Here is a 20,303-nt window from a genome sequence, read left to right on the forward strand (position 1 = left end):
AGCCTGGACAAGGAGGAAAGGTGACCTAGGAGGCGTAACCAAGATTGGGCTGGAAGCTCTCCTCGTCTGAGAAAAGGTTCTGCGACTCTCCTCAGCCTTGCTATCCTGTCATCTGATGGGAAGGCTTGGAGATTGGAGTCTAATATCATGCCTAGATATCCCAGTTGTTGAGATGGAAGCAGAGAAGACTTCTCGAGAATTACCATGATCCCTAGATCTTGGCAAAGTCCCAGAAGCTTGTCTCGGTGTCAAAGAAGGGTTGATTCCGAGACTGCCTGGGTTAGCCAGTCATCCAGAAAGCGAAGGAGACGGATGCCGCTCCTGTGCGGCCATGAAGATATCACGGTGAACATTCTGGTGAACACCTGCGGTGCTGCGGAGAGATAAAAACACAGCACCTTGAACTGGTAAATCTTATTGTCTAGGCTGAATTTGAAGTACTTCCTGGAAGACGGATTGATTGGGATCTGAAAGTACCCGTCCTTCAGATCCAGTGTGCACATGAAGTCTTGTGGTCTCACTACAAGCCTCATCGACTCTGCTGTTCCACGCTGAACGAAGTTTGTTCGACAAACTTGTTCAGGGCTGAGAGGTCGATGACAGGTCTCCAGCCTTCAGACGCTTTCTTACAAGAAAAAGACGACTGAAGAAGCAGGGGGGGAGCCGTCGATGACCTTTTGGAGAGCATCCTTCTAGAGCATGGTCTCGACTTCTGCCCGAAGAACTAGCCCCTTTGCCGATCCCATGGCATAGGAGCTCAGCGACACTGGATTCGCTGTCAGCGGAGGGAGAGATGTAAAGAACGGGACGCGATATTCTTGGCTGATCACGGAGATCGTGCAGGAATTGGCCCGGAGTTGCTGCCACCTGAACTGAACTGGGGACCATGCAGGGGGGTTGCCAATCCTAGCGTTTGCGGCCTCGGCCGCTCCCTCTAGGATTATTGCCTCCCCAGGAGGACATCCAGCCATTCTTATCTCTGACAGGAGGGGGCTGCTGTTTAGACACCTTGTCTTAGCTGCCAGGGCCGGTTCCGATGTCCTAGGCTGACGAGGCTGCTGTTGTTGAGGCGCTGGAGGCTTGTAGAGTCCGGATATAAGCGCCTTTGGAGGAGCGAATTGTGATTCGACTTTCTCCACCTCTTAGCTGTCCGTTCCCTGTCCTTGGGCTCAAAACAAGGTCTTTCCAAGGATGGAAGTGTGTTTGAGCTTGCCGACATCCATGGTTGGGACTTCCAAGAGGAACCTCTCGGTCACTGTATCTCAATGCTTCAACATCGAGTTTGTCCACAAGTTCGAAACTTAGTGAGCCGGGAAATGATGGTGCTCGTGCCCGAGAGGAGGAAAGTTTCCATGACCTTCCTGGAGCTCTCCTTGGACAAATTCTCGGATCGCAACAGGATGCCCAGAGATCCAAGCCAGACGACCAGCCACAAAGTATGGCACACTTTGCGGCTTTCTCCTGGCTTAAGATCTCAGAAGTCGAGAATGTCACATGCCAGGCGGAGAATTTCTCGAGAGAAAAATTCCCTAAAGCCCCTTCCACGGAATGGTGGAGAGGAAGGGCTAAACCAGGTTCCCCCATGATCTCGAAGTACCTCCTCTGCTGACGGCTGACAGACGCAGTGTCAGCGACTCCCGCTGGAGGGAAGAGGATCGGACGATCCTGAGGAGTAGAGATGATGGGGCCTGCCTGAAAAGGAGAAGAATGTTGCCCAGACCTCTCTGAAGCTTCTTCCTGCTCCTGCACGTGCGCTGCTTTGTGTCTACAAGTGAGAGATCATGACGACAATGATCTGGAAGTAAGCGCTCCAGAAGACTCGCCAGGTTGCCCGCGTTGCGAAACCCGACTGGAATCGCGGGACGAAATCGCGCTGGCACTCGCGCGATGGAAAGCCGTTGATTCGCGCGCGGGCGAACATGGGTGCGCATGTGCGCGGGCACGCGGTCGTACATAAGGGCGAGCGCAGGCGGCCGGGACTGGCGCTCGCGCGATGGAAAACCGTTGGTTCGCGCGCGGGTGAACATGGGTGCGCATGTGCGCGGGCGCGCGGTCGTAAGGGTGAGCGCCCTTACGGGCGCGTGGGCGCACGGTCATAAGGGCGAGCGCAGGTGACCGGGAGACCGATGGCGCGTAAGCGAGCGATGGGGCATTGACGAGCGATGGCGCGTCTTGGCGAGCGATGGTGGTCTGACGCTTCCACACCCCAGCTTGCAGGACCTGCGTCACCGAAAAGTTCTTCTTGAAGGCCAGGGACGTAGCAACGCCCCTGACATCAAGCGCCCTAGGGCGCCGTGACGGAGGAGGTTCAGAACTCAAGGCCAGGTGGATCACCTTGCGGATCCAGGCCGAGATGGTATTCCTGGTGACCCTTATCTTCGTTTCCCCAGTGCTCACGAACAAGTTCCGCACCTGGGGGCGGGCTGCAGCTGTTCTTTTGAGATACAACCTCAGACTCCTGACTGGGCACAGTAGGAGATGGTCTGGGACATCTGTTACAGAACAAAGACTCGAGACCTGGAAAGAGTCGAACCTAGGGTCCTGCACTCCCGGGTTCTGAGTCTTAGCAACAAACTCAGGGACGAAGCCGAACGTTACCTCCCCCCACCCCATTGAATGGGCGACGTCGTAGGAGAGACCATGCAGTTTACTGACTCACTTGGCCGAGACCAGAGCTAGCAGGAACACCGTCTTCCAGATAAGGTGGCGATCAGAAGCCTGGCGCAATGGTTCGTAGGGAGGCCTCTTAAGAGACCTGAGAACCCGAACCACGTTCCAAGGAGGAGGTCTCACTTCCGACTGAGGGCAGGTAAGTTCGTAACTCCGTATGAGAAGAGACCGTTCCAGCGAGGAGGAAATGTCCATTCCTTTGAGCCTGAAGGCAAGACTGAAGGCTGAGCGATAGCCTTTCACTGCCGAGACTGAAAGGCGCATTTCTTCCCGCAGATACACAAGGAACTCCGCTATTGCTGGTAAAGTGGCATCGAGGGGAGAAATACCCCTTCCACGGCACCAACCACAGAAAACTCTCCACTTCACCTGGTAGACTCCTGCGGATGACCTGCGCAGGTGGCCAGACATCCTTTCTGCAACTTGTTGCGAAAATCCTCTCTCTTTGAGGAGATGCTGGATAGTCTCCAGGCGTGAAGTCGAAGCGAAGCTACGGCTTTGTGAAAGATGTTGGAGTGTGGTTGTTTGAGTAGCTCGTGACGTGGAGGGAGTTCCCTCGGGATTTCCGTTGAGGACCCTCCTCATCAGACAGAACGGGGGAAAGGCGTACACGTCGACGTTGTCCAACCGTTGTTGGAAGGCATCTTGCCAGAGGGCCTTGGGGTCCGGGACTGGGGAGCAGTACAGCGGAAGCTTGGTGTTCAACGCTGTAGCGAACAGGTACACAGTCGGGGAACCCCACAAAGTCAGGACTTTGTTGGCTATCCGAGGATCCAAAGACCACTCGGTACTCACTATCTGCGTCGCTCTGCTCAGACTGTCGGCGAGCACATTCCTCTTGCCCGGAATGAAGCGAGCCACAAGCGATATCGAGTGGGCTTTGGACCATCTCAGGATCTCTACTGCAAGATGGGACAGCTGTTCCGAAAAGGTACCTCCCTGCTTGTTGATGTAAGCCACCACCGTAGTGTTGTCGCTCATTACCACTACGGAGTGGCCCGCCAGGACTTAGTGGAACTTTTGAAGGGCCAGAAAAACGGCCTTCATCTCTAGCAGGTTTATGTGAAGGTACTTTCCTGATTCTGACCACAGGCCTGAGGCCCTGTGGTTCAGAACCTGGGCACCCCACCCCTTGTTTGATGCGTCCGAAAACAGCATCAACTCCGGGGTAGAGACGAGAAGATCCACTCCCTATCGCAGGTTCTCGTCTGCCACCCACCATCTGAGGTCCGCTCGTTCCGCAGATCCCATGGGGATCAGGATGTCCGGGGAGTCGAGTCCTTGACTCCACCGGGACTTGAGTCGCCACTGAAGGGATCTCATCCTGAGACGACTGTTGGGAACGAGGCGGGTCAGGGAGCAGAGATGGCCGAGGAGATGAAGCCACGACTGGGCTGAGAGTTCTATTTGATTGAGGAAAGGTTTCGCAAACTTCCTCAGCCTTGCTATCCTTTCGTCTGATGGGAAGGCTTTGTGGAGATTGGTGTCTATGATCATGCCTAGATACACCAGCTTCTGAGAGGGCTGCAGAGAGGACTTCTCGAGATTTACCACGATCCCCAGATCTCGGCAAACTTCGAGGAGCTTGTCTCGGTGGCGAAGAAGGGATGCCGCCGAGTCTGACAGGATCAGCCAGTCGTCCAGGTAATGGAGGAGACGGATGCCGATCCTGTGAGCCCAAGAAGAGATGATGGTGAAGACTCTGATGAACACCTGAGGGGCTGTGGAGAGACCGAAACACAGCACCTTGAACTGGAAGATCTTGTTGTCTAGGCAAAATCTTAGGTACTTCCTTGAAGACGGATGGATTGGGATCTGGAAGTGCGCGTCCTTCAGATCCAGTGTGCACATGAAGTCTCGCGGTCTTACTGCAAGCCTGACCGTGTCTGCCGTCTCCATACTGAATGGGGTCTGCTTGACAAACCCGTTCAGAGTCGAGAGGTCGATGACTGGTCTCCAGCCTCCGGACGCCTTTCTCACAAGAAAGAGTCGACTGTAAAAGCCTGGGGACCCGTCCACGGTCTCCTGGAGAGCGTCCTTCTCCAACATGGTCTGGACTTCGGCCCGAAGGCCCTGCCCTTTCGCCGATCCCATGGCAAAAGAGTTCAACGACACTGGATTCGCTGTCAGGGGAGGGAGAGATGCTGTGAATGGGACGCGATACCCTAGAGATATCAAGGAGACCGTCCATGCATCCGCCCCGAGTTGCTGCCACCTTGCTGCGCAACTCTGCAGGCATCCCCCCACTGGTGGACACGCGGGGGAAATGCCAACCCTAGCGCTTCGGCCTCGGTCGGAGCCTCTAGGGTTCTTGCATCCCCTGGAGGACTTTTTACCCCTCCTGCCCTTGGCAGGAAAGGGCTTAGACACCTTGGGCTTCGCTGCTACGGTAGTCTTCTTCGTATCCTTGACGGGACGGGGCTGCTGAACCGCCGGGGGCTTATAGGGCCTCAATGTAAGGGCCCTATGGATGAGGGAATCCTGGTTGGATTTCCTCCACCTCTCGGCAGAGAGCTCCACATCCTTAGGTTCAAACAAGCTCTTACCGAGGACGGAAGAGTGTCTGAGCTCGCTCGACTCGGCGCTGGGAACCTTATGGTGGAACCTCTCGACAACAGCGTCCCTGCGTTTGAGGATCGTGTTGGCCCACAAGCTCGAGACTTGGTGGGACAGGAACTCGATGGTCCGAGTACCCGAGAGGAGAAAAGTTTCCAGAGCCTTCCTAGTGCTTTCCTTGGAGAGATCCTCGGAATGCACCAGGATGCCCAGAGACCCCAGCCAGATGTCAAGCCATGAAGTGGCTTGCATAGCGCACTTGATGACCTTCTCCTGGCTCTGGATCTCAGTGGCCGAGAAGGATACGTGCCGGTTGGAGAGCCTCTCGAGAGGAACTCCCCCTGTGAGCCCCTCCACGGAATGATGTAGGGGAAGGCTCAACGTAGACTCCTCAAGGACTTCAAAGTACCTCCTCTGAAGGACACGAGGAGGAGGGAGGAGCTTATTCCGGCACTGGATCTACTGGAGGAGGCAAGCTCCGCGACCTGGCCCTCGATTTTTTTTCTGGCGCTCTTCATCCCCTGGGACCAGGGCAATGCTGCGCTGGCTCTAGGGGGCTTCTGAGTGCCAAAGATGCGATCCAGGACCGTGTCCTTACCCTCATGAGGTGGGACCTCAGGGTCTGGAATCCCATTAAGGTTCCTCATGAGAGTCAGGACCTGCCAGAACGCGTGTTCTGACTCCTGGGGCTCGCCTCCAGACGGACTTGCAGCGAGGTCTCCGGACCCCAGAGGCTCTTCCTGGGGGGAAACGTGGGCATCCTCTACGTCCCTGGGCTGTTCCTGTCTGATCCTAGAAGACGATTTTGGAATCGTCTTGGAGTCCTTAGGTTCCCTCCTAGGAGGGATGCAGGACTCCAAAAGCAAAGGGGGCAAGTCCTTCTCCACCTCGGGACGAGGAGACCTCTCGGGAAGAGGAGGAACATCCACCATTGGTGCGATGGGAGAGTATTCCTGCTCAACCGACTCCCCTGAGGAGGGGTAATCCTCCTCCGCAGGGGAGGGCGAGAAGGTTTGAGGGGGAGAAGGATCTTTGCACAAGGATCTACTCGGGGACACCACAGGCCTCGGAGGAGGATCCACGGGAGAAACTCCTCTCTTCCTCTTCAGGGGGGAGGAAGCTGCCGCTGGATCGTGACCCGAATCAGAGAGTGTTGGCTTAATAGCCCGCACGAGAGCTCTGAGTAGGGTGTCGAACCAGGGCTGCTGACTGACAGCAGCGCTGTCACTCCCTCTGAAGGGAAAGGGATCGACGGATCCCTAGGAGGAGTCGACACACGAGGGTTCGCCTGTCGGGCTGTAAGAGAAGAATCCCTGGACCTGTCAGAGAAGCGTTCTCCCTCTGGCGAACGCGCTGGTCTGCGCTTGCGGGGAGGGGAACGCAACACAGAAGAAACCGCCTGCCGGCGATCGCGCTGGGGCTCATAAACTGGGCCCAGATCAGGATCGCGCGCGAGAGAAGGGCATAAAGCTGGAAAATCGCGTGCACGCGCCTCCGCATAGGCGGGGGCGGGCGCAGGGGCGCGATGGGGCGCAGGAGGATGGTCGGGAGCGATGGTGCGATGGCGCGCAGGCGCCTGAGCAGGGGCATGCCCGTGAGCGCGAGTGGGCGATGGCGTGGGCGTGTGGTGAGCTGGAACAGGAGGTGGCTGAACGCGCGGGCGCGCAGCGATTTGATGCAGCCCCGGAGGGCGAGAGATAACAGGAGCACCCGAACGAGTGTCCGGTAGGACTGGTCGAGGGAGCGATAGTGCGGGAGCAGGGTCAAGAATAACCTGAGAACGAGAGGTCTGATGACGGTCCGGCTGCACCGGTTTACTCGCCTGAGCAAATGCTAGGTGCGCTGGCGATCGTGGGCGCGCATGGCGCGTATCAGGAACAGGTCGCGTTGGGGTTCGCTGCATCGGGGGTCGCGAGATTCGAGCCGCGTTTACCACTGCTGCCTTAAAGATAGGCACGGGGCGTGAAGCAGGAACAAGGCGTGATTGAGGAGCGTCGCGCGCGATCGTAGCATTAACAGATTCGCGCGGATCCAAAGGCAGCCGTGAGCGCCCGTGCGCTGACTTGGCAGCCTCTGGGGCGACAAGCGATTGGGGCGCGTCGAGCGCGATCGTAGCATTAACAGATTCGCGCGGATCCAGAGGCAGCAGTGAGCGCCCGTGCGCTGACTTGGCAACCTCTGGGGCGACGAGCGATTGGGGCGCGTCGAGCGCGATCGTAGTATTAACAGATTCGCGCAGTTCCAGAGGCGGCCGTGAGCGCCCGTGCGCTGGCTTGGCAACCTCTGGGGGGACGAGCTGAGTCGTCGCGACGCGTGGTCGCAATGGAGCTGTAGCAGGAACTGCGCGCGGACGCGCATCGCGAACCTCTTTCGTATCCTGAGACTCCCTAGTATCGCGGACCTCCTTAGGTGGGCGCGATGGGGTGCGCGTGAGCATTGGTGCTGGAATCGCGCGGGGACGCGTATCTCCCCCGCAGGGCGCGACGAGTCCGAAGGAACCTGTGGCCGCCTGTGCGCCAACTCAGGAACCTCCTGGATCGCGCGCGATGAAACAGGAACCGGGGGCCGGCGAGGGGCCGGAGGGCACGTGAGCGCTGAAGGCCGCTGGGGCACCGGTGGGCGCGTAGACGCCTTATCAGGAACTGGTTGCAAGTGCGCAGGAGAGCGCGGCAGAGCTATAACAGGAGCAGGGCGTGTTTGCGCAGTTGGACGCTTACGCGCTACATCAGGAACTGCAGAAGGGTGACGGCGCTCAACAGGAACAGCGGCGCGAACGCCTAAGGGTGAGCGCCGAGGCGTTTTGTCAGGAACAGCGGAAACAACAGCAACAGGTAGCGCAGGCGGAGCCTTACGCTTAGGGGCGAGCGGCGCAGTTGCGCACTCAAGACCCTGAGACCCCAAAGGGTCGGGAGGTTGCGCAGTGGCAATCTCCGGCGCATAAAGCGCGTCAGCAGCAATAGATGTAGACGGCTGAGGTGACAGCTCACATTGTCCCGAAGGACGACCATCCTCCGACGGGGATCGCGAACGATCCCTGGAGAGGTCAAGGGTGGTAGCAGGTAGATCAGGAGAACGGCGAGTCGTCTCCTCCGCAGAGGACTGTGGTGACGACGAGCCGAAGAGACGCCTTCTAACCCCTTTGAAGGGGGAAGAAAGGCCTCTACGGCGAAGGGGAGGACGAGCCTTCCGCCTTATATGCCCACGAGGGGCCGTGGGATCAGCAGGCTGACCATCAATAGGCCTCCGAAGAGGCGCCTCTACCAGAGAACTCCCCCAAGAGGGAGTCTCAGCGGAAGGAGAGACCGTGGGACTAAGCTCCTCCCTCGAAGTATGTTCGGAGGGAGAGACAGAGCCTTCTGCTACCGCAGCCACAGAAACAGGAGTTTGGTCAGACCCACGGGACGTTTCCGACACAACAACGTCAACCACAGACAGAGGATCTATGTCCGCTGAGGTTGACGATTGTTCGGTAGCCGCACCCCGTTTGATCATACCAAACAAGACTTCCTTGGAGGGCGAACACTGTAGCCCCAAGGAAGCCCAAAGCTGAAAAAGGTCATTGTTAGAAACAAATACCTCCTCCGAGGGGGGAGGAGCAGCCGCCTCGCTATGGTAGGCAACGACCTCTTCCTCGCCACGAGATCGGTTAATGACATCAACATTACGGTCTACGCTACCTCTCACCGGCCTCTCGGAAGACGCCGCCCCAGCGGGAGCTTCAGAGGAGGAATGGGCGGCGGAAGAGGAAGACGGGATTTCCTCCCTTCCAAGAAACCTCGGAAAGAGAACGATCCCTCTTAGCCTTCTTCTTACGTCACCGGGCAAACCTCTTCCACTGGAGGTAGACCACTCCCTACACTAAATACACAAATTCGAACTATCACACCGTTGGCCCCTACACTGGGGGCATAAGGAGTGCGGGTCCGTTTCCACGGCCGACATAAAGGTCCTGCAAGGGCGGCCGAGAAGTCCAGGGCAGGTACGCATTTTCAGTAGAGGCCAACTTCACACACACTACAAAAGAGAGAAAGCAAAAACAGATTAATATGGCGGTCAAAGCGAGGGAGAGCACAGACAGGTCTGTTCTCTTCCCGAGCCAGAAGTAAAGTGGATCTTCATCGGTGTGTGTGAGGGGGGAGGGGTAGCTAGCTACCCCTCCCTACCCCCCGCTAACTAGCGGTGGGGTAGGAAACCCTCGTTAAAACTTTATGGCTCATCATCGGCTGTCGCCAAAGTAATTACCCCCATGTAAATAGCGTTGGTTTGTATTCAGTTACGGAACAAATAGCGATCAAATACCAAACAAAACCTAAATAAGCGAATGCCAATAACCAATTTAGCAGTACATCACCAAGATAACTGCCAAAGTTCAGGTTAATAACGAGTGAATATCCGACGATGTTGCTCACGTGAGTGGCAGAGAAAATCTGAGGAGACATGGAATGGTTCTAAGTACCGTTGCGTGAGGGCTCACTGGTGGTACACCTAGCTACTCAATCTGCGATTTCCGCGAGTTTTGAATTTTCTGCCGTGACGTCAGGGACTTAAGCTATATACTGTATATATCCACCGGGTAAGTCAGATGTTTAAAAAGCATAAGTTTGTATTCCAGTTACGGAAAAAATTAAAATCAGAATCAACACCACGCACAAACACTGATAACTAAGTTATATCATTTATATCAGTACAGTACTCTTGTCTATGGCTAAAGAATTTTTGGATTTTAAGCATAACTTCATTAGATTTGATTCTATATCAGATCCCAATTCTTCAATGCACCTTGTTACAGTTCTTCAAGATGAATTGATATTTTCAGTCTTTCTTTTTTATGGACACGATTTGAGATACAGAAAGAGAACATTATTTAATAAATTCTCCATCACTGTGGGTTTTCAAATACTTGGCAATTTCTTCTGGGGTAGAGGAAGCCATGGTTCCGTGCCAAGAGTCTAGAGCTATAGGCTGCTCTGACGAGCGGCCAGACAGGGCAGGATTGAATGCCTGTGCTACAGCTCTGACTAGGGCACTGAACCAAGGCTGCTGACTGACCAAGGTTGCTGACTGACCGTGGCAGAAGAACCGATGAGGCGCCTCTTCACTGGTGGTGAAGAGAGACCTCTAAGGCAAAGTGGAGGGCGAGCTTTCCGACGAAGGCTGGAACAAGGTTGGACACTACATCATCGGGGTGTTCCAATGTGGCAATGAGTCCCTCAAAGTCATTTGACACACAAACTTAATAACAATTCGATCCCTTCTCTTGAGGATGCAGTTGCCCTAGAGGAAAGCACATTGGTGAATCAAGAACTAAAGAGCCTTAGCCCCTGATTGAACGAACCCTTTGTAGTGTTTACGGATTTTAGGGTCCAAAATGTTCTCAGGAAATGTGAACAGTACATAGTATGAAACCATGCCTGACCAGTACTACAACCATGAGCAAAAACATCTTCTTGCTTGACTACTGGACGACGATTCTTGCACCTTTCAGAAATGTCTTTCTGTTGCCTCCCCACCTCCAGTACAGGAATGGGAGAAAGGGACAGTGACAAAGGACAATCTTGCCAGGACAATTCCAGTGAGGCAGGGTCAGGGTAACGTTTAGCAGGAGGGAGTTAGAGGCTTAACATCCACCTCATCTGTATTAGTGTTACGATCCCCAGGGACCAAAAGATACTCCCGTTTAAATCACACATTTTTAGGATGTGGTAACGCAAAGATCTGGAAGATACTCATCACGAACTGATGGGATACAAGGAGTATATAAATCTAATGGGTCCAGTCCCTTTCGAAGAATGATCCTGGGGAATCACCCTTAAGAAATGGAGGAAAACCCCGCTCATCCTCCCATTAAATAAGTGGAGAAAAAGCGCTCCCCTAAACTGTGGATTGGTGGACACACCCACAATCTGTGGTATGGCATAGGCACCACTCGATTGCGGTTTGGCGGACGCACCTATGACAGTTGGTTTGGTGGACATACCTCTTACTTGTGGTTTGGCAGACACATCTCACACTCCCCTGAATTGTAAAAGGGTGGACATGCCTCACTAACTTACATCCTTTGTGGTAGTTGACAAATCACTTCTTGCTGGTGCTCTAGCCTGGAGATAAATTCGCAATGTTGATCTCAGTGTGAACCCCAAACCTGCAAGACATCAGAAAATGAGGAAGTTCTACCTGAGGGAAGGGACAGGACGTACTTCTCTAAGGGAAACAGTCCTGTCCCTTGACCCCACGGTTGATCTGGTGTTAGTCGCTCACGTTCGATCGTTCTCCGTAGGAGAGAGATCGAGCAGTAGCTTTGGGAAGAAATCGGGGGTCAGGGAAGAAGTCTGAGGTTTCTTATCTTTGAGGAAGACCCGTAAGGCGAAGAAACTCTCTTAGACTTCTTGCGCCGCTGCCCAAATCTCTCCGACTGGGAGGCAGACCACTCCCGGCATTCAGGGAAGGTGTTGTCCTGATCACAGCGCCGCCCTCGGCAGCACGGACACAAAGAATGCAGGTCTGTCTCGACGGAGGACATGAAAGTCCCACAGGAGCGGCCCTCAAGTCTTGGACATGTCCGCATGAGGATGGTCAAGGAAGAAAAACAATCAGGCTTGAAAATAAAAAAAGCAACCAAGTCAAATATGGCAAGTCAAGTTGGGAGGCGGAGAGCAGCAATGTCCATTCTCCACCGAGCCAAAAGCAAAAGTGGTAAAAAAACAGGGTGTGTGAGCGGGGTAGTGGGCTACCACCCAACCCCCACTAACTACTGGGTGGGTGGTTATCCCTCGCTAAAACTATTATGGTTCATCTTCCAGCTATGCCAAAATTATTAACCCTATAAATAGCGTAGGTTTTGTTTATAGTGTCGGAATAAATATAAATTCTTAGTTTTTTATACTTTTGCATGATTTACATTTTAAAGTTTTCTTTGTTAGGAAGGAACTACCAGGTAAAACAAAGCGCAATGATTTATGCCTGGAGTCATTTGAAAAACTATTCTCATGGCTAAGAATTATAGAGATTGATTTTAATAATATCCTAATAGGCACAAAGGACTTGCCTGAAGCTGTTGAATTGCCTCCACAATTTGGAAAATTTCAAGAAAAAAACTATGAAGAAGAGAATGTTTTCTTATGAGACATTTGATCAAGCTTTTGATGCACAAAAAAAAAGCATACATAGTATAAAGTTCAGTGTTAGACAAAGCTAATCAATCTCAAGAAACTATACTTACACAAGATAAAAGATGTATGAAATTATTTCGATTTTTAAATACCTTTCAAGGCATAAAAAAAGACAAATAAACACACAGTAGACCTTAAGGCAGCTTTAATTGACACCAAACTGAAACATGCATTGATAGAGACAGTTAATGCAACTATGGGTTTCCATCAATTATCATCATCAAAACCATTTAGAAGGCAGAGCCTTTGTATGTCAGCGGCCAGTTCCTCCAGCATGCATGAAAATGGACATCAACTAACCTAAACTTTCCCCCTAACATAACCTACATGCCGTGTCCTTACCCACTTACCTAATGGGGAAGCTATCGACCCCCAGCGAACCCCATTACATTGCCATATTCTTAGTCAGCCGTCACCACACACAGGTGGACGCTAGCATACATACACCCCAAGAACACCATAAAATACACAATATATCAGTTTAATTTCCCATGTAAAAATTATTGTACTACCTATAATATTACCATAGGGGCTACTAATTGACAACATCAAGTAAAATGGGTAAGAAGGCAAATATATATATATATATATATATATATATATATATATATATATATATATATATATATATATATATATATATATATATATTATATATATATGTACAATAACAGGCAACGAAAACAGCCATTTCGGTTTTATTACAGTTATGGACGGAACAAGCTTTTCTACCAAAAAATGGGTGTTTAAGGACAAACACCTGGTTTCCTTAAAAAGAAGCCACTTATTTTCACTGCAAATAAATACTTAATTAACCAAAATTAATAATCGATGGGGTTAGTGTATGCAGCTCAGCATGTACTGCTTGCCAGTACATAGGAGCTTGATTTTTTTTTTTTTTCTTTTTGCAAGCACACGGCCAAGCAAAAATCTTTATTTTTCTAAAAAATATCCCTGTTCTTTGACACTCTAACAGATTAACGATTCATTTTCTGTTGAAATAATGGTCAAATTCATTGAAAGCAAATTATTTACTACAGGTAAAATGGTTTCATTGTAGTGTATTACAGGGCAATGTAACCTAGGAAAACAACTACTTTTTCTTATAGAAAAAATTACGCTCTCTTCGAAAATGACACTCGTTCCCGTCGCAAATTAATAGTTTCAGAAATATATATACATCTATATCCTCCAATAATGGGGGACCCCCAGTGGGAACTCGGGGTTTTGGGTGGGGAAAACATACTGGGGAATCGATATATAAACGTAAAACAAGCCTTTTCTTCTCTATACATTACCTTCTTGAAATTATAATAACCGGAGGAAAATACAAAACAGTATATCTGGATAAACTTTGGAGGCGCCGTTACAAAGATTGTCATGAAAAAATACAGTAACCAGTGCTGCCAACGTCCGATGTAGATCAAATGTTATTTTGTGACCTGTCATACTACTAGGCTAGGTTAGGTGGGTTTGTTAGGTTCTGTGCCCTTTTTGTACTTTTTATATATTGAGTAAAACTTATATAGAGAAATTATTTAAAATACATATGGAAATATCTATCATTACTATCTTTAGTAATGTCAGCGTGCCGTTGGTAACTCTGTGTACCATACGTCAACGTTGGTAACACTGTGTATTATTGGTAACGTTGCTAATGTTATCGTTCGTTCGTAAGAGAACCGTGCAACTCAAAAGTTATTTGAATTGTGGTTGATCTGTTTGTTTCCAATTGAAATGAACATCAAATTTGGTTAATTCACGTTATTTACTATAGGAAAACAATTATATATCGTTTCCCCACCCAAAACCTTGAGTTCCCACTTGGGGTCCCCCATTATCGTAGGATATAGATGTATATATATTTCTGAAACTATTCATTTGCGAGGGAAACGATTGTCATTTTTGAAGAGAGCGTAATTTTTTCTATAAGAAACAATATTTTTTTTCCTAGGTTACATTGCCATGTAATTCACTACAAAAATACCAGTAAAATTATTAATTTCTGTTCAAATTGATGCTCCGTTCTTAACTATCATATAACCAATTTTTCTAGTCCACTACAGGACAAAGGTCTTATAGCATCAATTCAAGTCAGTGTTCTGGGCAGTTTTCATCACCACGCTGGCCAGTGCGGATTAGCGATGGTGGGAGACTTTCGTCTGATCGTTCAGAGCAAACCAACCTAGTATGGGTGGTTCTTACTGGTACAGCTCTGCTGATCATGGCGATATGCAAACCCTTTCACCAGTTAAGGTATCCCCACTCAGATAGGGTTATGTATATACATATATACATACATACATACATGAAATATATATTAAAATTCGTGTACTTTACCAATTTCTTACAGCTTCCCCTACAATAACACGTTTGCAGCCACTCTACAACATGGTAAATAGTTCCAATGCTTCTTTTCTTAGGTCATAAACAACGATTTTAATGAAAATCTTAATCTTTAATTTTATCTGATTTTACCTTGAAATCAATTAGGATAATAACTTGACGATGTATTGTCATATATTTCCTATTTCGTTCAGATCAGATCAGATTCAGGTTGAGGCTTTGCCTTTGCAACGGCGCCTCTGTATCTTTTAGTTTTGTGTGTTCCTTATTTTTCACTAGTTTTTCTCTTTTCATCTACATCCGTTGTAGTGAACTTTTCTTATTTTCAATATTTTCTTCACGAAAAAAGGAATTTTCCAACTGTTTGTGCACTATCTTCTTCGTATGGTTGTTGGAGCTCAATTGCTTTTATTCTTATATCACTAAACTGTGGACAATATAACATAAAGTGGTTAACATTTTCTTCTACATCACAGAATACACAGTTTATATCTCCATCTTGGTGTCTGTTTTTTTATATTCAAGCCCAATGAGTTTGTCCTTGCTCTGAATAATAAAATTGACGAAAATGTGTTGTCATACACTTCCTCCTCCTTGATTTCACTTTCCAGTTTTTATACAAAATTAGACTCTCCTTGCACTCCCTTTCACTCTTCCATTTGCTTGTGTCCCATTCTCTTGTTCTCTTCTTTGTGTCCTCTTTCGTACATCTCTTGACTTCTCTCATCACCATCCCACATTCTTCAGCATACTTCTTCACATGCATCCACCACTTCCTCTCTTTTTCTTCCATATCATTAACTATTGCTGATAGTAAGTCCTTTTCTCCCTTATAAATGCTATTAAAGTACCTCAGCTTTCCATCCATTACCCTTGTTTTCATAGCAGATGCTCCTACGTCCCCTCTCAAGGCTACAATTTCTGTATTTTTTACACCCCCTAACATCCTTCTATACACTCCATTCTCTATTCTTTGCAACTTTTCTATTTCCGTATCCGTTAAGTTAATTACATTTGTTCCATATAATATAGAAGGTAGTGCTACACTTTTTCAGTATGTTTTCCCTATCAGTATCTTATTACAACTTTTTTCCATGATCGAATATGTAAGATTAGCTAGCTTTTGCGCCTTAACTATCGTTTCACTTTTCTGTGTTTTGAACATATTCCTACTATCATCTACCTTGATACCTAGGTATTTAATATTGCTTACTACTCTTATTCCCTCTATATTATCTGGTTTTTCCTTCATATTATATATAAGTACGATACTTTTGTCTCTATTTATGTCTAAACCACACTGCTTTTCTATATCTATCATTTTCCTTATGTTCAATTCAGCATCCTCTATATTCTCAGCAAGCACTAGGACATCATCAGCAAAAAATAATACTACTAGCTTTATAATATATATTTTTTAAAACCATTACCTTCCTTTCCTACTTGTTTTATAATCTGATAAGTGATTAATTTGAATAATGTTGTAGAGCCAGTACAGCCTTGCTTTATTCCACTACTTACGCTCAATTTTTGTTCTACTCTTTCCCCTATGTCTAACGTAGTAGAGTCTCCCACATATACTTCTGCTATAGAGTTAATTATACTAGTATGAACTTTATACTGCTTTAATGTTTCTATCAGTGCTTCCCTTTTTATGGAATCGAAAGCGTTTTTGAAATCTAAAGAGGCAACTATGAGTTTTTTTTCTTATTTTTGAAAGTTTCTTCGACCATGTACTGTAAGATGAATATATTATCCTCAATCCTTCCTCCCTCTGTAAATCCCTCTTGACTATCCTCTATGGCATTATTACTTTTTAGATGTCCTTCTATTTCATCTTTGATAAAAGCCATGTATATTTTATATGATACATTTGTGAGTGCCATTGGTCTCAATTCCTTTGCTGTTGGTTTGTTTTTCTTTTTTAACATTTTTGTTCTGGATTCTTTCCAGCTTTTGGGTTTTTCTTTGCTGACTAGTTCCTCTTTGTAGCAGTTCACTAGTGTATTCTTACATATATCACTTATCATCATTGCTTTGTAATAGTCTGGCTTTAGTCCATCTGGTCCAGCTGCTTTACCTTTCTTTAGGCGGTTTAGCCATTTTTCTAATTTACCTTTATTCATTTCAGCGGCGGGCATGGGTTTAATTATTCCTTTGACATTTAGTACAGCATCGTGATGCTCCCTTAGATGTTCAGGTATACTATATTCATTTACTATTGTAATGTCGTTTTCTCTTCTCAAATTATCCATGTATTCACTCTCCTTCTCCTCATTCCAGATCTCTGTTATTCTATTTTCATGTGTATTGTAGACTGTCTTCCAAAATTTTACTAATTCTTCTTTAGCCTCTTCATCCGATAGTTTATTTCTTCTATCTCCATATAATTATATTGCCTCGCTTTATATTTATTTGCTATTTCTTAATTTGTTTATGTTTTCCCATAGTTTATTGTTTTTATCATCTCTTATCTCCCTGGTCTTCTTTTTCTCATATAACGTTATGCTATCTTTCACCAGTATTTGTACTTCTTTCTTCTTATGATTGTATTTTTCTTCTAATTCTGTTTTTAACCTAATATCTTTTTCATTTCTCTTTTTTCTATTAAGTTCCTTTCTTTCCTTAATCTTTCTCCTTATTTCCTCGGTTACCCAAGGTTGTTCTTTGGTCTTCCCTTCATTTGTTACCCTTCTCCTATATGTTTTAGCCAAATGTTCTTGTTTCATTTCTGCCATTATTATGTTCAGCTCTTCAATGTTTTTTACATCCTTGCTAACAAGTTTTCTCTCTATAGATTTCACATATTCGTCTATATCTTTTGCGTCATTGCTATAATATGTAATTTCTTCTCACTTCCCTTTATTGTAGTTATTTTCTCTATTTGTTTTTACTTCCAATTTTACTGTTATTAAGTTGTGATCTGATATGTCTAATACTGTTTTATCTTCATCTATTTCCATACTTTTAAATTGTTTATAAAGCATATTATTTGCAAGAATAAAATCAATAGCATTACGTTTCTTTCTTCCACTTTCTGTATATTTTCAAGCTCACTTTACATCATAGTTCTTCTTTTCTTTCCATTTTCAGTGTCCCACTTTCTGGTTTCGAATTTTATTTGTGCCTTGGTCCTTCTTCTTATCTGCTTTATATCTTGATTTAATTTTTTTCGGGTACTTTCTTGGTTGTTTCCACCATCTTCCTCCTTTTTTTAAATGTCAAGGATTACAATTTTCTCTATTTCTTATTCCTATTTAGTGCACGTTTGTGCTGCAGTTTCCTATCCATCACCATTGTTTTCATAACAGATGGCCATCTCTTTCATTATTATTATTATTATTATTATTATTATTATTATTATTATTATTATCATTATTATTATTATTATTATTATTATTTGCTAAGCTACAACCCTAGTTAGAAAATCACGATGCTATAAGCCCAAAGGCTCCAACAGAAAAAAATAGCCCAGTAGGGCAAGGAAACAAGAAAATGCATAAACTAAAAGTGGCGAATTGAATATCTAAAATAAGATATTTTAAGAACAGTAATTGCATTAAAATAGATATAACATGTATGAACTATAAAAGCTTAAAAAAACAAGAGGAAGATGATTAAGATGGAATATTTTGCCCGAGTGTACCCTCAAGCAAGAGAACTCTATCTCAAGAAAGTGATACAAGGCTATGGCACTGACCAAGAATAAAGAACAATGGTTTGATTTTGGAGTGTCCTTCTCCTAGAATAGCTGCTTACCATAGTCCATAGCTAAAGAGTCTCTTCTACCCTTACAAAGATGAGAGTAGCCACTTGACAATAACAGTGCAGTAGTTAACCCCTTAGGTGAAGAAGAATGGTTTGGTAATCTCAGTGTTGTCAGATGTGTGAGGACATCGGAGAATGTGTAAAGAATATGCCAGACTATTCAGTGTATGTTTAAGCGAAAGAAAAAATAGCCGTAACCAGAGAGAGGGATCCAATATATTATTATCTGGTAAGTCAAAGGACCCAATAATTCTCTAGTGTAGTGTCTCAGCGGGTGGCTGGTACTCTGGTCAACCCGTAGGCTACTTTTAGTGGCACATAATATTTCTCTATATACCCCATTCTCTATCCTTTGTAGTGTCTCTATCTCAATTTCCATCAAGTTTATATTATTTGATCCATAAAAATTCGATGGTAATGCAATATTTTTCCAAAACGTTTTTCATGTTAGTACTGTATTACAAAGTTTCTCCTTGACTGAATACGTTAAGTTATCTAGTTTTTGCACTTTTTCTATCATTACCCTTTTCTGTGCTTTAAATGTGTTCCTTTTACTGTTAATATTAATTCCTAAGTATCTTAAACTTTCTACTACTTTGATTCCCTTGTAAGGGCATCGTCTTACCCACCGTGTTTCCTCCCCCTGAACTATTTTCTGAAAATTGTAACTTTATTCTTTATTCCAGTGTGAATTTTTTGTACAATAATGTTGCGCTCTTTGAGAGTTTTATATCCATGTATGATATTGTATATTTCATTAGGATGCCACCTTGATATTCTATATTTATATTTGAATAAAACACAAATGATTTTGGCGGTTGGATCGGTCTCCCTCCCAGGCTACTTATCCGTCCGCACTCTGTAAATTAGTGACTGTTGCATGTTCAATAAATTGTCAGTCTCTTGCTGCTCGTCTTGTTGTCCTTACAACTAGTGACCCCGGAGATGTTGGAAACACATAACAGTTTCGGCTTGCCATTAAAGGACTATTTACTGCTGCGTTTCCTTTTTATATCTCCTTTTGCCATTATCATTTCAAGACGTTTTTTTGGCTTTATCCCACTTAGTTTTGTGAGGCAGCAATGATTAGTATATCTGACATAACCAGCTCACGCCCTTGCCCGATGCATCAACTGACCATGACAATGCCGCCCAGCCCATTGTGCCAAGCAACCACTCAGCTGCACCCAAAGTCAAGCTGCCACCATTCTCACAACACAACACCGCCTCCTGGTTTCTGAGGGCGGACATACTCTTCAGGGTCACCAAGCTAAACTACCCTTGCGCCAAAGCTGACATCATCTTGACCTCCAAACCTGAGGAGGTATTTGGCAAGATATCCCCATGGCTCGACGCCCACTCCGGTCAGGTATCTTACGACGACTTAAGAACCAAACTAATCAACACATACTTGCTTTCCATCTCTGCAAGGGCACAGAAGGTCCTTGATCTCAGCAATAGACCTATAGGCGGCACCTCTCCCGTAGAAGCATGGGATGAACTGGTTGGACTTCTCATGCTGCCAGAAACCGACGCCAATTGACAACAACGAGAGATAAGCCTATCTCGCGTAATATTCATCCGACGCCTCTCGCAGGATGTGAGAGCCCAACTCACCGACACAATGCCGATGAACGACCTCCTGTCAATGGCACAGAAATTATACGAAGCCTCCAAGGCCTCCCGCCTTGGCGCATCATCCTCCTTCAGCTGCTCATCCCTCGCCTCCTCTGTGCCACCCTCTGCTGACGACAACGAAATCCTTGCCCTGATGAAGAAGAAAGCTCCGCAGCC

General features: G+C 46.8%; 1 protein-coding gene across 4 annotated transcripts in view; it reads right to left on the reverse strand.

The window, feature by feature from the left end:
* The window catches only part of LOC137631811 (uncharacterized), a 105,620-nt gene extending 90,627 nt beyond the window's left edge, over positions 1 to 14,993 (reverse strand). Inside the window, exon 1 of one of the 4 annotated variants that reach the window (XM_068363801.1) lies at positions 14,874 to 14,993. The gene's annotated coding sequence lies outside the window, so the exon portion shown is untranslated. Of the gene's footprint in view, positions 1 to 14,735 lie in introns of all 4 variants that reach the window. The other 3 variants (XM_068363803.1, XM_068363800.1, XM_068363802.1) reach the window with 3 other exon arrangements.
* Between the last annotated feature and the right edge of the window lie 5,310 nt (positions 14,994 to 20,303).

Source organism: Palaemon carinicauda, chromosome 40, assembly GCF_036898095.1.
Source record: "Palaemon carinicauda isolate YSFRI2023 chromosome 40, ASM3689809v2, whole genome shotgun sequence".
Lineage (NCBI taxonomy): Eukaryota > Metazoa > Arthropoda > Malacostraca > Decapoda > Palaemonidae > Palaemon > Palaemon carinicauda.